At 43.4% G+C, this 20,818-nt stretch overlaps 1 protein-coding gene across 24 annotated transcripts in view; it reads left to right on the plus strand.

The window, feature by feature from the left end:
• The window catches only part of LOC308224887 (uncharacterized protein), a 153,519-nt gene that overhangs the window by 4,200 nt on the left and 128,501 nt on the right, over positions 1 to 20,818 (plus strand). Inside the window, exon 2 of one of the 24 annotated variants that reach the window (XM_080625208.1) lies at positions 11,340 to 11,534. The exons of 22 other annotated variants lie outside the window; for them this stretch is intronic. The gene's annotated coding sequence lies outside the window, so the exon portion shown is untranslated. Of the gene's footprint in view, positions 1 to 2,358; positions 2,551 to 11,339; positions 11,535 to 20,818 lie in introns of those variants that run through there. One more of the 24 variants, XM_080625201.1, reaches the window with a different exon arrangement.

The raw sequence follows: 20,818 nt of genomic DNA on the forward strand, positions 1-20,818 counted from the left end.
CTTGCAGGCAGGAACGCTGAAACACAAAGTTAAGCAAATAATCTCTGCCCAGCAGTTCTTTCAAGTCAGGTTGATAATTTCGGGTCCTGCCTCGCAGCTTTCTAAACGGCTGGAGATGGAATTAATGGAGCTGTTTGTCACGAATTTAAGCATGAACAGGATTCTTTTTTGGGGCTGGATTTCATGGAAAACACGGTATAAAATCCCCTGTCAGTGCTTCGGGTGCTGCGCCTCCACCAGCAGATGTAGCCTTGTCTCACAGCAAGGCTGGAAATTGGAGTTGTTTGTTCCGAGTTTTACCCTTACCAAGGTCAGAGATTTTTATCCTTCCGGAGATTCCTGATCTGGGCACTTAAAGGGTCCCTGATGAGTGAATTTTCATGGACTGCCTTGAATCCCAGAAAGAATTTGTTAAATGCCCCCAGTATTGTGCTGCTTCACTGGCGAAAGTTTGGACATCTTGGGAAAGCTGATACCTGTATAGCAAAAACGTTCATAATGGGAGTAAAGCAGTTAAGCTGAAAACGTTTTATAAGTCTCTTTTATGAAGTGATGGATTTGACAGGACAAGAAAAACGGGGATAATTTTAATATGCCTGTTTTAAAGCGTTTTAATCAATATGGACACTGAAAAATGTCAAAAGACTGGCAATGGTTTATTTTGTGACTTTTATGTCATATGGTTTATATATGACTTGATTATATTTTAGACTGTGCTGTAGTCTAAACGTGGGAGGTTTTGTGGATGAGGAGAGATGCTCCTCTGGAATTGGGTTTCACAGTGCTAAATCTCAGTGTGCTGTTGAGTTCTGGTTGTTCTTCATAATTACTATGTTATGAAGCATTAATGAAGCACTGCTGATGGTGAGGGTTTGTTTTAGTATTATTCTGGCTAGGCTAGAAACTTGTTACCAAAGTATTAACATAATAAACTGAGAAACAAAAGGTTTAAAGGGCATTTATACAACCATTTCTAAGCCATGATTTTAGGAGCAGTCCTCTAAATATGTCTTAAGGATCAGGTCCTATTTGAGAATATAAATTGTGCTATTCAGTAGAAAGTAAGCAGAGTAGGTAAATGCAGGGGTACTAATGTATTTTTCTGTCCTGTATTTCAAATCTTACTCTCTTTGCAACCAGACCCATGATGTGCTTTCATGAGTGCTCAACTTGTGAAGTCAGCATGCCAGTGACATAGGTTTCCTTAATACAGATCTATATCTTCCGCTTTATGTCATCTCTAAATGGTCAGAAGCAGCAGTGAGTTGCCTGGTGGGAAGCTGGGGTGAGCAGACAAAACCTGGTGAGCATCATGCTCTACTACTGCAGCATCGAGGTATTTCTGCCCCCCTCTTTGCCCACAGGAACATGCTGGTTTATCTATATGCTACCCCAAAATATAGCACTTTGAGGGCAGTTAATTCTGAGCCTGAATTAATCCTTAATGTTTCCTAGTGCTTATTGACTTGGGTTGCACATTGCTTGCAGAACTTCTCCGTGTACAGCAGAGCGAGTTTGGATCTCACTGCAGAATAAACCTTGAGTTTGGGCTAGTGCTTTTTCATCTGTGTTGTCATCAAGTGTGATTTCTTGGTAGCATGCACATTTTGAGAGCAGGAAGATGGTTTTTGTATTCATTGTGCGTGGAATACCTGGAGAATATGCTGTTTTGAGTAATTATTATGTTCAGCTTACTGAATTTTAGCATCACCGTAGTAGCTACTGAAGGAGCTTCAGTTGCAAAATGAAAGCAGATCCTGGCTTCATAAATCACAGAGGGAATAAGGTAGAATCGAACCGATGCTCAAATTCAGCTTAATCTGAAAGAAAAAGCATTTGCTCAGTGTTACCTTGAGTATTGTATCAGCAGTGAGGTGTTTCTGTGTGGCCAAACGCCGGGTGGCTGGTGACAGCTCGGCTTTGGAGCTGAACCTTTGTGCTCTGATTTCTGGGAGGTTTCTTGCGCTACCCATCACGAAGGTCTCCTGGGAGGCAGGAGATGCATCTCATGGTGTTTTCGTTCAGCAGCAGGAGGAATAGGACGTTTCTGGCTATTGTTTGGGTGTGTTGTGTAAGCGGAGAGCGCTGTTAGTGCCTTTAGCAAGGGGGAGTTGCTGTATCACTGTGAGTTCTGCAGTTTTAGTGTGTCACCTCCTCCTTCCCCCTTGCTTTATTTAGCATAACTTGCCATGTTATTCTGTTAACATCTACTGGATATTGCTGTGTCATCTGTAGTTCTTGGGACATCTTGTTACGACAATTTCTGTGACTTCCGGGCAGTGTCCCAGGGACCTGGAATAATCGGGATTATCCTATTGATTGAGAGCAGGATTCCAGCTCTGTGAAAAGCAATAAATACTTCTTTTTTTCTTGGTAAAGGTGTATATATAGCAAATACACGTGTCAGAAAACCCCGAGCGGAGCAGCACTGTTAAAACCCCGCCGTGGATTTAATCCTGCGTGTGCTGGGAGGCAGATGTCGGTGATGTCGCGATTCCATGGAATGCTCCGCTCGCAGCAGAGAGGTTTTGGAGCGCGGCAGTGGGATGGGTGAGTGGCGTTGCCCTCTGCCGGGAGGAGACCAGCAGTGCAGCGCTCTGTGCTGGGCCCCCGCTGCCACAGCCACCCGAAAGCGACGGTGTGGGCTTCTGCATGGACTTCCCTGCCTCACTTCCCACTCCAGCTTCCTCGTCAGCCCCAGTTCAAAGGTGCTGTCTCTCTTCTAGAGCTGTAGCATGGCCCCTGTTCAACCTGGATCGTCTGATCCTTCCCTTCTTATCTGTGTCCGCAGCATCTGTAGTTGTTTGTATAAACAGAAAGCATTATGGATACAGTATTATGGGACCTGCTACTTCTCCAAGGATTATTGTCCTGGAAACACAACTAATACTGGTAGATTTGATGGAGAAATGTGCACCCTTCCCATAGAAGAGGAAGTGAACCAGCTTTAATCCTTGGATTGTTAACCCTGTCAGGTTTTGGTGATGCTAAGATACCTTTAAACCAATCTTGACATAGAAATTAGTATCCTGAATGTAAAAGACACTTTAAATTTGAGTAGTGGCCTGACCTCATTCCAGTTCCATGTTGTATGAACAACGTAAGTTCACTAATACCAGGTATATCTGCTGTTTGAAAAGCCTGGACCATAGAGCTATCATCTCGAATATTTTGGAGTTATTTCTTCTTTATGTGTGTTTCTTTTGGGTTTTTCTGTGTGGCTTAGGAGGATGCTGCCTTTTTGGTGTTACAGGAACTGCATGTTTCTTGTATTCCTGGTGTTGAGGTTAAAGGGAGTTAACAAGGGCAGAGTTCAGCGGGAAACTCTGTTCTCCCGGTCCTTGTTGTTGATGGAATTGCTGACACTCAGGAGGAAGTTCTTGCTGAATAGTGGAGAGAAGAAAAAGAGGTGGTGACTGGGGAGAAGTAACAGTGATTTGTGAACTGAAATACTTGAAGGTGGTGGTGGGGGGCCTCCAGGAAACCTGGAGAGGGGCTTTGGGCAAGGGCCTGTAGGGACAGGCCAAGGGGAATGGCTTTAACCTGGCAGAGGGGAGACTGAGATGAGCTCTTAGGCAGAAGCTCTTCCCTGTGAGGGTGCTGAGGCGCTGGCCCAGGGTGCCCAGAGAAGCTGTGGCTGCCCCATCCCTGGCAGTGTTCAAGGCCAGGTTGGACACAGGGGCTTGGAGCAAGCTGCTCCAGTGGAAGGTGTCCCTGCCTGTGGAACTGGATGAGCTTTAAGGTCCCTTCCAACACAAACCAGGCTGGGATTCCATGAAATGTTTTTACTGAGTAAAGCTGACTTACTCAAAAGCAGTATTACTTCAGTAATGAATGAGTGGCAACTGTAAGCAACAACAGTGTGCATTTGAGACCAAACTTGCATGATACAGGAGGGCAGAGAATGCTGTTAGAGATGCTTGATGGGTTAACCCAACCGCCTGACACTGTGATGGTAGAGAAGCATCTTTTGGAGCACTCCTTCTACTACAGAAGCATGGAAAATAGGTTGTCAAGGGGGAGCCTGGGTGCCAGGCGCCAGTCCTCCACTACTGCAAGCAAACATGCAGCATGATCTCTGCAACCGTTTTCAGGCTCCAAATTGAAGCTCTCACTGCTCCTCTCTAAGTGTCCTTTAGTGTAAATGCCTCTTCTCTCTCCCTTGTGTTCTGCACATGCCACATCTGCAGATAAGCTGTTCTGTTAATTTACAGCCCTTATTTTGTTCTAAACCAGTAGCTCTTAACTTTTCCATGCTCTTCTCCCTTAGCAGGATGTATTGCATGCCCCTGTAGTTTACAGACCACTGCTTTAAAAACCAAACCCTTCTTGCCTTTTCCTGTAAAGCAGACTTGGTGTTCCTGTGGCTGAAGTGACTTTTGAGGTGTAAGTAAGATGATTCTCCTAATCCTGAATCAGGTAAATATCAATAAAGACATTTTGTAATGTCAAATGTGATCCTGGGCGTAGTCTCTGTGGGATAGACCTGCCTGGTTTTATGCCTTTTGTTGATGTTTTCCTTTGAAATGACAAAGTACTCCTGTTATCATCAACAGTTCTAATTCTGTTCCAGATGCTATGGGCTGATAAAGTAGGAAATGTGTTTTCTGGCAGTTCCTTACAAGATCATTTACCACTAAAAACTATATTTACCAGACTGTATGAGGTCTACTCATACAGGTTTGTGATGTGCATACACTGCCTGATAGACAAGGACTTTAATTTATATCCGTCTTCCTTATCCTGCTACTTTGGAAGAATTTTCCTAGCTAGATTAGAACTGGAAGTCAGCTCTGAGCCTTTCAGACGCAGTCTCTTTGGTAGCTGTGTCACCATGAATTAGTGTGTACCCCTTATGGCGCCATATAAACTGGCATCTCTTGTGGCCTGCAAAATTCATCCTGGGCAAACTATGCTCAGATATTCATTTTCATATTTGAGCTGTAAATCTTTGCAAAGAGGTGAACCAGAGCTGTTAAACTGTTCTTTTCAGTCACGTGGGCAGAAATGCATCCAGTGTTTGGGAGAGGTTGCTGTGATTCTTCACTTCAGGATTGTTCCATTATCCCATTTTCCTCTGTTCCTTTATGGTTGTGCCTGCTTGTCCCTGCTTGTACTGGGTCTGCTCTGCTGCTGGTTGGGAAACAAATAGGGGTGAAGAAGTTCATCCTCTTCCTGCAGGTGACATTCATGGTTCCTCTGTTGTCCTCGGCTGTTTTTCTGCCTCTTCCTTTGCCTGTTTGCTGAGTGCCAGGTTATCTCAGTGGCTTGCTGCTTCTGGAAATGTAAAGAAAGAACCTGTAAGAGAGCAGAAAGTCAAGCAAGGAAGAGCAGCAGTAGGTAGGTCATGTTTATGCTTTATGCTTGCTGTGAGTGGTGGGCCTGGTACAGCTCCTGCCCTGTTGTATGAAGTTTAGCATGGTCAGACTCTAAAATGAACTTTCAATCATAGTGTTTCCTGCTTTTCCGGTGCCTCGCTGCTACCTGGTGCTTCAGGCATGAATATGAATACAACATACATCTTATGCTCCTAGGAGTGCTTAAGGTGATGCTCCTATGGGTTGCGGCCATGTGGTTCATAACTTAAAGCTTTCTTGTGTGAAGAATGGGATAGTCAGACCTGTTTTTCTGTAGACCTGTGAGTAAGTGACTTTGCATCCTGTGGTTATAAGGTCTGTGTTTCCCTGGCATCTCCTCTGTGTGAATGAGATGGATGTTCTCGGAATACTTAGTTTTAAGCCTGACTTTGTAGCAGAACTGGCTTTGGAGTCTAATTTTAGCATTATTTTAGTTGAAAATGGATGAGGGCTGTAAAGATGTGGGTTTTTTTCAACTGACCCCTCTACTTCTGTGTTCTGTGGCTCTCGGGGGTTCTGTTAAATACGATTTATATTAATAGCACCATCTCCTGCTGAATCCCTCCTGTGGTTTAAGAGAGCATATTTAAGCATTACATTATGTTAACCAGCTTCACTGATAGCTCAGGATTTAAGTTGTTTGTATTTGCAATTCTTCTCTTAATTTCTTCATCTCAGTGAGTGGTGTGAATAAGAGAGATTGGGACTCCAGAGGAGGAGTCTGGGAATGGGATTCCTGAGCCCTGAGGGGAAAGGGTGGTTCAGACTGTCTTGAGACACATCCACAGTCAACTTGCCTTAGTGGGGTGTTTGGTGTGCGTGCATCAGCATCACCAGCAAAGAGGGCTCAGCAGAGGAGGCAGCGAGGAAGTGAGGAGCTGTCTGTGGGCAGCAGTTCCTAAGAGAGGACTGAGAGCACATGGAGAAACCCAGACTGGGTGAGATTGAAGATCAGGCTGTGAAGAAGAGGCAGATGACCAGCATGGGAGAGCAGATGTAGGTGAGGGTCTCTTCTGGCAAAGCTTGATATGGAAAGCTAAACAAAAATGTTTCCTCTGTAGCAAAAGTCAAATTTGAACGACTCTTAAAACTTCATATGGTTATTAGTAATTCATGCTCCTAGTACGTCTAGTTAATGCACTCTTCATTGAGTCACAGACTGGTTGGGGTTGAAGGGACATTAAGGCTCGTCCAGTTTCAACACCCTGACGCAGGCAGGGACACCTTGCACTGGAGCAGGTTAAAGCCCTCTGGCAGGTTAAAGCCATTCCCCTTGGCCTGTCCCTACAGGCCCTTGTCCAAAGCCCCTCTCCAGGTTTCCTGGAGTCCCTTTAGGCACTGGAGCTGCTCTAAGGTCTCCCTTTAAGGAGCCTTCTCTTCTCCAGGCTGAACAAGGTGAACTCCCTCTTGCTGACTGCAGAGGTCCATCAATTGGATTTTATATGCTCGTTATTATAATGCCTATTTCCTGGGTGGTGAAGGTAGCATGTCTTCACACAGGAAGGTTTGCCAGCCTGTACTTGGCTGTACGACAGGGTGGCAGTATCTGAAGTCTCACCTTTGCTAACCTGGCTTCCTACACGCTGAATTTCTGCTTGGATCTTCCATAATCCTAAAGAAACCTGTTCAGTTGCTTGCTGCCCTTTCTTACAAGTGCTGGTGTTTGATAGTGTAAATACAGGAGGGTTGGTGCCTTTTCTTGGCTGAACCATTGAACTGATGAAGGAATTAACTCCAGAGATGTCAAGTGCCTGAAGTTCTGGTGCAAAAGTTGGTTCAGGAATGAAGCAGGAATCTTAAATTCAGATTTCATGGGGAGGTACGGCATTGTGCTACCAGTAGATTAATGTGCTGGCCCACGGTAATGCTGGCTTTTGCAGAGCTTATCTTCGGGTGTTTAAAACTCATCTGTTCTTATGTTGTACCTTAAACTGATGGGATCCATCACAGCATCTGGCCACATGCTGGAAATGTCTTTTTTTCCTGTTACATGACTCCTTACCATTCATTTGTAACTGTGGTTATTTTCTCTTAAAGGATTTGTTGTGCCCTTTCATTGTCGGGATGTGGGGTGTTCAGGTCTGATTTACTCCCAATGCAGTAGACATTCCTCCAGGACTGAACTTCTAAGGGAATCTTTTAGGTTGTATGCCCAGAAAATTGCCACTTGTCTTATTACTCATGCATTAGTCTAAATGAGGACTTCAGTGAGGTTATATTGCCCTGCTGCATGTGTGAATGTTAAAGCCTGTTGGAGGTATCAGTGTGGCTTACAGTGTGTGCAGCGTTCAGAGGTGCTCTGACCTGCTCAGCGGCAGTGGTGTGTGCTGATGGAGTAGCATGTGAGCTGCTATAGCTGGTGCTATAGTGCTAATATAGATATAGAATATCTGTCTGCTTAGGAGGCTTTTAGGTCCTTTTTGAAGGCTTGCGTTGAGGTTTTTGGCCTTTGGTTTATTGCTGAAGGGGTCATTATAAATAGCAGAACTTGTGGGTCAGGTTTATTCCTTATTTCTTCAGTATTTGGTAATTCTTTGATTTCCTGGGCTGAAATACTCTCTGCTGATGGGGGTTTTGATATTCCTGCAGAATTGCAGGTGAATTCTAGTAAGAATATTGAACTGGAAATGGCTTTTGAGGTTTCTCAAGCTTGTCATTTGGCACAGGAAGCTTGATGCTGTATAATTGCTATATAATCTGTACTTTAATCAAACCCTATCTGAAGGACAGTTATTTTTACTTCCATTATTAGAGCTGGAAGAAAGATGCTAACCATCAGAGCATCCAGGGTCTTGGAAATCTTCAAATTGCCACCCTAACATTTTGAAGGGCCATTTCATACCACTTCTGTAATGATAATTGCAGGTTTTACCTTATGCAGCTCTCTCTGCTCATGTTTATTCCTCTAATGCTTTTATGACCCAGGAATTGTATCACTTCCAACCTCTTCAGTCATGTAAGCAAGCAGATCTCCTGGTCTGTGTTCCCAGTATTGATTTTTCCATTCTTCTAGTTATCCCAGAGTGTGCCTGCTCTGCAAACTTGGCTCAGACCTGAGCTGGATTAGCACCTCGGTTTGCTTGCTGCCCACACTGTTAAACAGCATGGGACACAGTGTCCCTGAGCATCTCTTGTTATCCTCCAGCCCGTCAGAAGGCTATGATGAGTTAGCTGGGCTTTGATGTGCAGTTGGAATCGTTCATCAAAGCGCAAACATGGTACAAGAGAGCTCTTCTTCATCATCTTGCTGTTGTTTGCTGCTGCTCCACAGCTGAGGCTGCATGGAACGACCGTTCACATCGGCCTCCATTTCCTGCCTCACAAACTTCATGGTCCTGCCTTTCATTTTGGAACCGGTTGCTGCTGTTGTCATTTCCCAGCTGAGACCAGTGTGGAGGCTGCAGGTGCTTCTTCTCTGGGCTTCATTCAGCTCTTTCCTGCACTGGAACAGTTTAATACGAACCACTGATGGAGCAGGGAATAACAAAGCCGGAGCTCGTGCAGGCAGGCATCTGTCGTTGCTGGGAGGCAGCAAGAGCAAGCAAATGCTTTCCATTTATATCAGTGCTCCTCTTCTGCTCTTTTCTGCTCATGTCCTAGAGTGAATCCTTTGGCTGCTGTCGTTGGTCTTGGCTGAGGAATAGTAGGTCTTGGTCTAACACCACTGTTGGTGATCAGGCAATGTCCTTTCCTCTTTCAAACTTGTGGCTAAGTGGACCAGGTCAGTGCATTCTGGCAAGCACTAAACTCTCAGTTGGAAGGCAGAGGTTACGTTCTGTTGCCATTTCTGCTACCTAAAAGTGCAGTTCCTTCCGTGCTCAAGTCTGAATTCATTCTTAAACAGGGCATACACAATAACTGGATTAATTTTCCAGGCAGCCACAGATGGGGCCCACGATTGCTTTCTGTCTGTATCACAGGTATGTCACTGATGACAAAGTGAGCCGTGGCCACTTTGGAATGGGCTTGGCTTTTTCCTTCTTCATAGTTTCCAAATTAAGGAGCTGTTTACCGGGTGGGAATGTGTATTGTATCTATATGCATCTATATGTATCTGTATATGACTGTGCATTGTCTGCTGTTGAAGTTCATCCCGCTTACATTATCCAAGTTGATGAGGTTGTGCAGTATCCTGGTTCTCCTAACAACATTCGATCAAAACCCGGGATGAGTCATGGTAAAAACAAACAAACACCAAAACTAATCTGAAACTTGGCTGATGAAGTTGTAATTCTAAGTGTCTACACTGGCACATCACAGATACCATGAGTAGTTGCATGTGGAGGACTTAGTGCAGCCCAGGTATTGAAAAACAGTGGGATTTTTGTGTGTTCTCTTCTATCAAGATTTAAAGCATGGCCCAGAATATGTTGGTGGGTTTAAAAAGCAGATGATGTGGTCTCATTCTTCCGGAAGGCATTTCAGCTCACTTGATGCTGGAGAACTTGGTGGAGTAAAGGGAAGAGAGAACATGCAGATCCGAGTGTAAAAGTGGCAGTTTTATTCAACCAGTGGTGGTATAAGACTGGTTATATGTTTGTATTACTTGGGTAGAAAAAGTGAGGGCTTCAGATCCAAGTGTTTGGGTCAGTACATTAAAGAATATACAATAAGAGTGGAGAAAGGACTGAGCCCTCTTTAAAACATGAGAGAGGGTGAACAGAACCTTCAGGCCACTGTAACACATGTTACAGTGTTAATGATAAATAAATATCAACAGATTCTTCAGTCATTCAGATAAAAACTAGAATGGGGAAGTGGAGCCGTCACTGTGGGTGATGGCATTTTAACATTGGGTCAGTCCTTTGTTAGGACACAGGGAAAAGGCAGGATCATTAATGGACGTGATGCGTTAGAAATTGAGGCAGAGGTAAAGTAAGTGATGCTAAAGGGAGAAATGGTGCTGGAGAGGGACTTTTTACAAGAGCAAGCAGGGGTAGGACAAGGGCGAATGGCTTTAACCTGCCCGAGGGGAGACTGAGATGAGCTCTTAGGCAGAAGCTCTTCCCTGTGAGGGTGCTGAGGCGCTGGCACAGGGTGCCCAGAGAAGCTGTGGCTGCCCCATCCCTGGCAGTGTTCAAGGCCAGGTTGGACACAGGGGCTTGGAGCAAGCTGCTCCAGTGGAAGGTGTCCCTGCCCATGGCAGGGGTTGGAACTGGATGAGCTTTAAGGTCCCTTCAACACAAACCAGTCTGGGATTCTATGATAAAGCACTGAAGTCCAGGTGAAAGGGTAAGCTGCAAAAAAGACTTGGACAGGTACATCCTCTTTGCATGGCTTCACTAGACATCTGAAATCTTAGAAGAGAGGGAGACATTCAGTACATGATAAAGAAAACATAATGCAATTAGGTAACCAGAAGTAAATGATGCTACAATAACCTGAGACCTCTGGCACAAACTGCTCTTTGAAAGGTCATTATTTCCCTGGTCCTTGGTAGGGCTCTTGATAGGAACCTACAGAGAAAAGTCTTGTTTAAGCTGTGTATGATAAATATGTATATTATAATGTGTATTGTAAGAGTTGTAATGTTGATGACCAGATGGACAAGAAGGAGAAAGGTAGGGAAAGCTGTTGGAGAACACAAGGTGTTTAGATCACCTGGTTATGATATGACAGATGAATGGTGGTTCACTCCCTGGAATGGCACAAGTGTTGCATCAGTGTGTGTTTTTAAACCCGTAAACCCCCTATTCCTTTGACCTACATTTTGGCTTTCATAATTGGCAAGCACTGAGTTAACAAGAGTTAACATTGAACATGAAAAGAAAGCAGGAACGAGAAATCCCGCTCGCTTTCAGTTTGCAATGGTGTGGTATTTGTAAGGAGCTGTGAGGTCATTGGCTTCCGCTATGAGCCACTTCCTGAACACCACCTTTTCCACGGTAAACCTAAAAATGGAGTTCTTAGAAAAACTCAGCTGGTTTTTGTTTTCTCTTCTCTTGCTTCTCATTGCCCACCTTGCTTCTGTTTCTACTCCAGAGCTTATGTGCTGCTGCAGAATAGGGATACCTGGTGCTGGAGGGTAACGCTGCAGAAAGCACAAGCTGTATCAGTGAAGATGCCGCAGAGAAACGCAGTTCAAGAACCCCAGTGCAGTCAGTGGTAGCATGGAAACAACTTAAACACACAGTCTGACACGTAGGAAGTATTGACAGCCTCAAGCTTCAGTAAACTGTGAGTCATATATTGACATATGATCTGATTAGGTTTGTAATAATGAGGTAGAACCAGCAGCAGCGCAACTGTTTTGTGTTCTCATTTTCCAGCTGAGTTCCAAATATGTAAAAAGCAGTGATTTTTATGGTATCACTTGGTAAAAAATACTTGTTTGGGGGGGGGGTTTGAAGGCAGAGTTCTCATGCTGTCAGTGGCTTCTGGAGGTTTTAGAAGTAGCCATCACATTTTGTAAGACATCAAGGATTTGGCAGTAAAAAGAAAACCAAGCACATCTATATGTGTGTGTGTAAAAGGAAGCCAGCAGCTATGCTTTAGTACTCATCTAACACAGAACATATTTTTGATTGTATAACATAATCTGTTTTACATTATAAATCATAATTCCAACCAGCGTGTGCTCTTTTAAATGTGGAAATCTGCCCATAATGGAGCAATATAAATCAACTGAACTGTGACGGGTCAGTGTGTGTGGGAACCAGGAATGATGGAGAGGATGTCCGAAGGATAAATGAGAGTTCTGAGTAGTTTGAAAGAATGATGCCTGTTTGATTTAGGCTTTCCCAACCAAGTTGGATGAACTAAAATAGTTTACAAGTCCTAGAATCACAGAATGGTTTGGGTTGCGAGGGACCTTAGAGATCATCCAGTTCTAACCCGCTGCCAAAATGTGTATATCTTAAATAACGGCAAAACCCTAAAGTGTGTGGATGATGTTTTGGGGTTGAGTTTTGGGGTGTGGTTTTTTTTTCCCCCTTCATATTAATGGGCTGAAATTCTAGTTAAGACTAAATCTAGGCTGGCACAGTAAAGACGAACTCCAACAGCTTTGTGAAGGAGCACAGTGAAGACTAACTTCTTCACTAGAACAGCTTTGTAAAGGGATGCTTCACAATGTACTGAGTTTCACAATATATGAAGATCCAGAGCTTCTGCCGTGAAAATGAGTGTTTGAAAGTCATGTGTCAGTTTGAAGCTCAAGCATAAACATGAATATTTGGGTTTAATAATAATACTTCCTCAAATCAAGATGTTTTGTTTGACTGTCGAAGATCTATTGAAGCTTGCTGGGCTTTACATAAATAACAACGTGACCTTCTTAAATACAAATAGCTCTTAATTTTAGAAACAGATTTGCAATAGTTTGAGTTTAGCCAGTCGGCATGCTGCTTTGTAACAGCTCTAAATCTCTATCTCCAGAAAGACGTGCTGCCTGTCAGCCTGTAGTTGGCCACATTCCTATGAATTCCCATGGTAATTTTATTGGTCATTAGCATTTGTCAATAGCTTGTCTGTCAAAATGCTTCCATGTCTCCAAGCTCTGCTGTCCATATAGCAATCAGTTTGCAGATGTCTAAAACTACAGTTCAGACCTCAGCTTCATGGCTTTTAGCACCTCTGCCTGAAGAAAAATAGGATTTGAACGTACTTTGAGATGCTGCTGTTCACTGTTCTCTTGATATTACGGTTTTTCCTCATTTTCCTTGTCTGACTTCCAAACTTTCGGCTATAGAATCAACATAGACCCAGATACTGGTTTGTGTTGGAAGGGAGCTTAAAGCTCATCCAGTTCCAGCCCCCCTGCCACGGGCAGGGACACCTTCCACTAGAGCAGCTTGCTCCAAGCCCCTGTGTCCAACCTGGCCTTGAACACTGCCAGGGATGGGGCAGCCACAGCTTCTCTGGGCACCCTGTGCCAGCGCCTCAGCACCCTCACAGGGAAGAGCTCCTGCCTAAGAGCTCATCTCAGTCTCCCCTCTGGCAGGTTCAAGCCATTCCCCTTGGCCTGTCCCTACAGGCCCTTGTCCAAAGCCCCTCTCCAGGTTTCCTGCAGCCCCTTTAGGCACTGGAGCTGCTCTGAGGTCTCCCCTTCAGGAACCTTCTCCAGGCTGACCCAGCCCAGCTCTCTCAGCCTGTTTCTGGTGTTTAAGCATTAGTCTCTCTGTATGCATTTGGAAATCAGAAAGGCTGCACACTGAAGTTAGTGGGAGCTGTGGGAGTGTTCATTCGCTCAGGATCAGGCTCTACCTTTGCAATAGCAGGTTCATCTCACGTGTCTTAATAGGAGGTATTAATGCACTTGGCACTGTCTTATAATGCAGCTGCTGCTTTGTCACGACCTACCACCATGTGATTTTGTTGAAGCTATGCATGCTTTGAGCCCTTCCTTCTGAAACAGTAATAGCTCATACAATAACCAGTCTTCAGCACTGGCAGATTTGGGACTTCAGGAGAAGAAAGCCCTCAACCTGATAGCACTTTCTGCTTCAGTGTCTGACTTGGTGTTCACTGTGCATGTCTGAGGATCCTGATGGAATTAATAGGTTAAACCGAACGCTGTGCTCCTGGTAGCTGAGCCTCTTGTCATGGCACTGCATAGTACGTGTAGTAACTGCTCTCTATGCATTACCTTTTGTCTTGGGGAGACTACAGTGTGGTGGTAGGAACTGCAGATAGTCATTCAGACAGCACTTGAGCGAAGTACTTACGCTGTAAAGTTGTACTGATGGTCTGATTTGAGGTGGACTCTCAGTGCAGTCTGGTAGTGCCCTTGGTTGTGCATTCTCCTCTGGGTTGGTTTGTTCAGCTGGGATAATCTGGGAATATTTTATTTAACCAGTTTTCAGGCTTTGAGCTAGGGCCTGTATGAACAGGACAAGAGGGAATGGCTTTAACCTGCCAGACGGGAGACTAAGATAAGACATTAAGAAATTACCTGGTGCATGATGTATTCACCTGAGAGGTGAAGTAAAACAACAGTTAAAGTCCTTCTGAAGATGAAATGCAATAACCAGTAATAGATAAGGATTTAGGTTAAGTGACCTAACACGTCTGGACTACAGAATTGAGCTACAGCTGCTTTGTAGAAATGCGCTTGGGATTGAAATTCATGGCTCTTTGGTGATTACTGAATTGAAAGAACATTGCATGCTTAGTCGTATTTAAAGTGTCTTTGGTGAATCTTTGGCACATAGACTTAGCTGAAAACTAGGCTGGAGTCTGTTCTCTGTGTTGCTTAAAAGCCTTGAAGTACTTTGTTCTTCTGAAACACTAAATTGCTTTGTTGGTTTTACATTTGGAGGGCATTAGTTACCGATTATCTTCACTTCATTGTATTGTCAACTGCTTACCTGTTGTTGAGCTTATATTTACATGAGTAAAGTGAGAAGTATATGGCCTGACAGTTGCTAGTTCCCTAACTTAAAAGTAAACCGAAGTACATAAAGAGTTAAAGAGCAGGAGCTCTGAGCAGCGGATCAGTGCAGTTTCAGATAGTTATCACTAGGAGGACACATAGACCGTGCTATTAAGGAGCTAATTGTTTACCTTTTCCCCTTAGCTGCTTTGGTTCTACAGAAGGATGTGTTGAAAAGCTGCCATTTAATAAAGTATTAGTGAAGGTAATTTATTTTACTTGAAATTAAAGGAGAGAGTTGAGTAATGGGCTGGAAAGGAGTGCGATAACAGTTGGAAACCTCACGGTGATTGCTGTGTCTGTGAACCAGAAGAGCGCTTGTTCTCGAGGGCAAACGCCAGCCAGTAATAGATGACATTTAGGTAGAAATGATCCCTGTTTTCAGCGCTTATTTAATGATTTTATATTGCAGGAATTCCTTAAACCATTCCCTGAAGCATTCATGGTTTTTCCTGTTGGGCAGGACGCTGTAAGACGGACCACAGGCTGGGGTTTGATGCGGTGCTTGCTGTCAGCTTCATCTCTAATATGTTTGTGCCCTCCTAGTGCTTGCAAATAGCTTTTCTTTTAGTTGTCTGTATGTGTTTACTTAGGTTGTGATCTACAGTGTCTGTATCGGGTTGAGTAATATGGAAATGAGTCTAATTGATTTAAATAGTTTGTAGACTGCCCGTGTCGCTGAGGCAAGCTGTTACCTAATAAAGATTGCAGGATCTGACTCTTTCTGTATAGAATCATTATTGATATCACACATGCAGACAAAGATGATAACTGAAGCATATGCTTTAAATAAAGTGACATGAGAGAATGAAAGATGGGTTTCAAATTTAAAGTTACTGAAGGATGCATGCAAATAACACCAGATGGAGAGAAAGAGAAACTAAGACGCAGATTATTAGTGTGATGTGTTCCTGTTGTATAGAATAGAATCTTAAAGGCTTACACAAAACTCTTCTTCAAGAGTTGCTGTGTGGCATGGAAGTGAAAATGCATCCTCTGAGCCTGCAGTGTAATGATCGCTGAGGCTACAGAAAGAATCCCAGACCACTTTCAGGTGACTTTGGGAAACTGAGCAATTGTTTTGCCTTGGTGAATCAGGGGGAGAGTGAATGATACCTTAAAAAAGAAAACATTCGTGAAACGAATACGGTTTTACATCACCAGGTTCATAGACTTCCCTGGGAGACATTTCCCTCAATGCAGAAGCGTGTTTCTATAGTTTCACTTCATTACACTGAACAACAAACCACCAAATCTCCCTTTGATAACACTTGTGGTCTGGAATTGCTGCATAGGTGCTTTACTGAAATTGCTGTGTTTTGAAAACACTTGTTCACCTTTTCCTCATTATCTTTAAATAACACAGTTGAATGTTTCACACATTTGCTGGTACTCACTTTGTGCTTTCATCCTTACAGCTAAACCTGCTTTCTAATTCTCTTGCAGGCTGTAGCTCCTGTCCATCCATTTGTATTCTCTCAGTTTAGTTGACATTATTGTTATCATTATTATTATCATTATGGATGAAAATCAGTCTCTTCTTTACTCCAAGGACTTGGTGTTCTGCACGAGGCCTTTAATTGCTTAGAGACAGGATTCACCCTGATTCCAGCCTGTTAGTTGAGTATCTGTGCTGAGTCTACAGACAAGATGTCCGGGCTTCACCCTGCTGAATCATTTAACTCTTCATAAGATAGAATCAGCTAGGTTGGAAAAGACCCTTAAGATCATAAAGTCCAATAATTCGAGTTAAGTTACAAGTTTGCTAAGGAAATCTCTGTTCCCTGTTGGGACTTTGCAGGGATTTTCTGTATTGTGCAGAATGTTCTGGATACTTGGAGCAGGACCTGACTCAGCAAAGTAGAGCAAGTTTTACCTAAGTCTTAATGGCTGAGTCTCCTCAGCCTGTCTTTATGATGTTTTTTAAAGACCTGCTAATCACTTAGCCTAAAAATAGCCTGGAATACTCTAAACAGTGATTGAAGTGTGCTCAGAGACACTGGATAGCTAACTGCTGTGTCATTAGAGGTCTGCACTGCTTTTGTGAATGATCTAGCTCCAATTTGAGAAGTTCTCAGCATAGAAGGGTAGCATAGATGAGACCTCTGAGGCTCCTATAATCACTCAAGAGAGAAGACTATGATCCTTATTACTTTAATAGGGAGAATGAAGATGATTCTGCAACGCTCATAACTGGAATGTTCAAAAGGGTTGTTTTTTATTGTTCTTTTTTCTTCCTTTTTCCTCCACCCCCCAGAAAAAGCTGGATGAAAAGGTGTGTGTTAAAGACTTGCACTGGGCTAACGGAGTGAGACAGACTGCTCTCAGGATGAATAAATGATCAAGTGTAGTTGTTGCTCATACTTAACAGAATGGTGGTGGTACTGTCAGAGTATTAACACAGAGAGTAATTAGTGTGTCACAGAGTATTTGCAGTGTTCTCAAAAGGCAGAACTGTGTTGGATGTGAAGTAAGCTTTTGATTATAGACCCTTTAAAGTAGAAAATTGCTTGCTATGTTATATTGAATTATGCACATTTATTTGATGGGGGTTTTGTTTTACAACATGGAAATCTGTGACCTGGGACTAAAAGGGAGTCCTTTGGAAGTCATTCAAGATGAGGACTGAGAGTCACCTGAACAGATCAATACTGAAATCTTGTGAGTAAAATCAGGTAATGTCTCATGAATTGAGCTGTGAGATTGACAGGTTAAAGCTGCTACAGAACTGGAAAAAGGATCAGGACAGGGAAAGATGGAGCAAGGCAAGAGGTTAAAACAGGCAACCCTCTGATGGACAGGCACTGCAGAAGGAAGCAGTGCAGATAGCAGTACTACTGAGTATTAGTCTTTGTAGCATAGCACGCTGGGTACTGAATGCATTTACCAGTGGGAGTGTAGTTATACATGAAATCCTAATTCCTGCAGCATTTAGACTCCATTACAACAGATTTGCCAGACTGGCGTTTTGCAGCCTATGAGGTGTTACAGAGAGCAAATTGAGTATGAGGCAGCCTTCTCCCTTCAGCTTCAGAGCCCTATAATACAAGCTGGAGAAAAGGATTCTCAGTTGAAATGAGGCTGTGGAAGTATAGATGTGCTGAAAGAGAGGGTTGTTCTATATCAGCTTGGTTGCCAAAACTGAAATGCTTCTCCAAATCGGTTGCAGGTTTATTTGCAGAATACACCAAGGATAAAACATTCTTTCTTCTCTAACCAGGAGACCAAAAATAAGTGGCAGCTTTCTTTGTCTCCACAAACATAAGGATTTTTATGGCATCATGAGTAATCAGACTTGGTACTCGTTTGCCTTGGTGTAGGACTACAGAACTCCCTCAGCACTGATGGAAAACAGTCTTGGCAGCAGTGTTTTGCTGAAGTTCACGTCATCTGCGTGGTAAAGGTGAACGGAATTGGATTGTGGTGATGTAGGGTGGTGCCAGATTTGGTGCAGCTTCTCTCTTATCACCCATTTCTTGTAGTGGAACCCTGAAAGTAAGAAACAAGTTTTGTGTAATTTAGTTTCTAAGAAATAGCCTTTGTTTATCTTTTTCAAAGATTGTAAGGAGAAAGCAGGAATTCCACAATTTATTTTACAACCATAACCCTTTAATTTCAACTGTTTTCCAGAAGTACATCTGTCTTCATATTGCTCTCCTCGCTAGGTGCTAATTTTTGTCCTCATACTTCACACTGAAGCCTCTTTTGTCCCTTAGTCTTGTTTAACTCTTGTTTAACTCCCCTTAGTCTTGTTTAATGAGTTTTCATTGCTGAATGGATTTTCTTATTGGAAGTGCCACAAGCAGCAGCAGTATTGGGATAATGATGAGTTTGGGAATGATGATGAACTGTGTGTTGTGTTGTTGTCAATGTTAGAACATCATCTTTTGCTTGGACCAAAAAGGCTTGTTACAACAGGCAAACAGTTTCAACACTGCTGTGTGTCTGCATTGCCATGTTTGAGGGCTGGAGCAAAGAAATCAATGTGCTGCCATAGCACAGACGCTTTACCTCAATCAATCTGTTGTTCAGTTTTGATAGAGATCCAGGGTGCAGGAGTTGCGAAGAGCACTCTGGGTTGCAGAAGAGTGATCTTTATACTTGGTTTTAAAGTGTTGTATTATAGGAAATGAATGCTATAGTCCAGTGCAGTTGGTTTGTTGAAGATGAAAGGTAATTGAACCAACATGGGATTAAGGGAGGCTTTCCTGTCTATTCATGTGACTTGCCTTAGCAGCTTTTAACCGAGCAGTGGAAAAGTACGTGAATGTGTCTGTAGCCATTTGGCAGTGGATGTATCCAGAAGCCATTACGGGGCCCTCGTTCTGGTGTTGATTTGCATTTAGCTGGTATCAGTTTAACAATCTTGCTGCATTCCTCAGTTTCCAGTGGGAACAGTGGCAGAAAAGAGGGAGAATGAAGGAAAGACCATTTGTCCCTCTATGTTGGAAACAGCATAAATGCTTGTGTAGAGCTGGGGAGTGGGGTCTTCTGTGCATGAAGGTTGATCAAGTGTTTTTCCCAACAGCAGCAGTGCAGATTGATGTAAAGTCTTCTCCACCTGTTCATTATCAGTTATCTCAGAGCTGTTGGCCACCGAGGGTGACGCTTGCACAGCTTGCTTCCAGCCACAGCACTGATGGCTTTAATGGCATTGTATCTCCATATTTCAAAGGATGTCTTGAAATATCTTGGAAGAGGAAGGTGAGTGACATAAATACACCTGAACAGGAAAAGAAGGATGACATTGAGGGTATTTTTTTCTCCTCTGGAGAATACTTGAGCAGCAGTTGAATCACTGACAGGAATGACAAGGTGGGAAGTTGTGAAGGGAGTGCAGTGATCAGACTTGATAGTGCATACTTGAGAAGTCAAACCCCATGCTGACACCAGATCAAAGTCAATGAAGTGCATGTTAAAACAGCGCAGGATCTTCTCTGTATCTTCATGTTTTAAATGCTCATAATTGTCATACTTGGTTAAGGAGGCTTTGGAGTTGATTTACACTTGGGGGTGTTTTGGATGGAAAGCACTGACTTGAGTGGTTGGTTTTTTGGTTTTAGGCTTTCAAATGCTGAAAAGCTCATAAGCAGTACAGTATTTACAAGAGTAGTATTAGGTGTTTTAATCCTGCACGTTGTATTGTGTGGGTAGTAATACAGTTTAATCCTAAGAAGAAAATAAAAAAGGCCAAAAAATTATCTGAGAAGGTAAAATTTGGGGCTAGATTTAGAGTATAATTACCTATTTGTAAAGCTGGGTCTTACTTCAGAATGCTTTAGGCTCATCTCCCACCCTGCCTGTAGTGTGAGAGGTCACCGATCACTTGGTTTTGTACTTCTTTACCTGCTTTTCATTACTTCTTTCTTCTAAGCTCGTTGTCTATCTCTTGATTCCTGGTTAGGTATAAAAGACTCAGCAGCTCCAGGGAATGAAATCACACTCAGTGGTTCATTTCTCTTATGGAATGATGAAATACCATCCTGTCAACAGAGGGAGGTTGTGGTCAGACTAAGAGGGCAGATTGTCTCTGTCCTTGGCGTCATTGCCTTGACTGACAATCATGGGGTCATCGTGTCTTCAATTAATATTCTGGGCTTGTGTATATAATGGTTGATACCAGAAGTACAAAGGAAATGTTCCTTTTGCCAAGGTTTTCATTTTTTGGGCATGAGTGTGACCTTTAGAGCACTTTGAACTGGCCTGGAAGCAAGAAGCTTGCAGTTGCCAATGGGACTAATCCCTCCAGACTCCAGGAACAGCAGTATAGGTGAGTGGCTCTGAGCAGGTCACTCCAGACTCTACTGTTGGTAGAGGGCTACTTTAAGAAGTTTAAGATGTGATGCCTTATTTTCTCATGGAGAACCTGTTGGAGCAGCTCTGCTGTGGAGCCAGGCTGAGAGCCTGGAGAAGAGAAGGCTCCTGAAGGGGAGACCTTAGAGCAGCTCCAGTGCCTAAAGGGGCTGCAGGAAACCTGGAGAGGGGCTTGGGACAAGGGCCTGTAGGGACAGGCCAAGGGGAATGGCTTTAACCTGCCAGAGGGGAGATTGAGATGAGCTCTTAGGCAGAAGCTCTTCCCTGTGAGGGT

The sequence above is a fragment of the Psittacula echo genome, assembly GCF_963264785.1.
Source record: "Psittacula echo genome assembly, chromosome: 1".
Lineage (NCBI taxonomy): Eukaryota > Metazoa > Chordata > Aves > Psittaciformes > Psittacidae > Psittacula > Psittacula echo.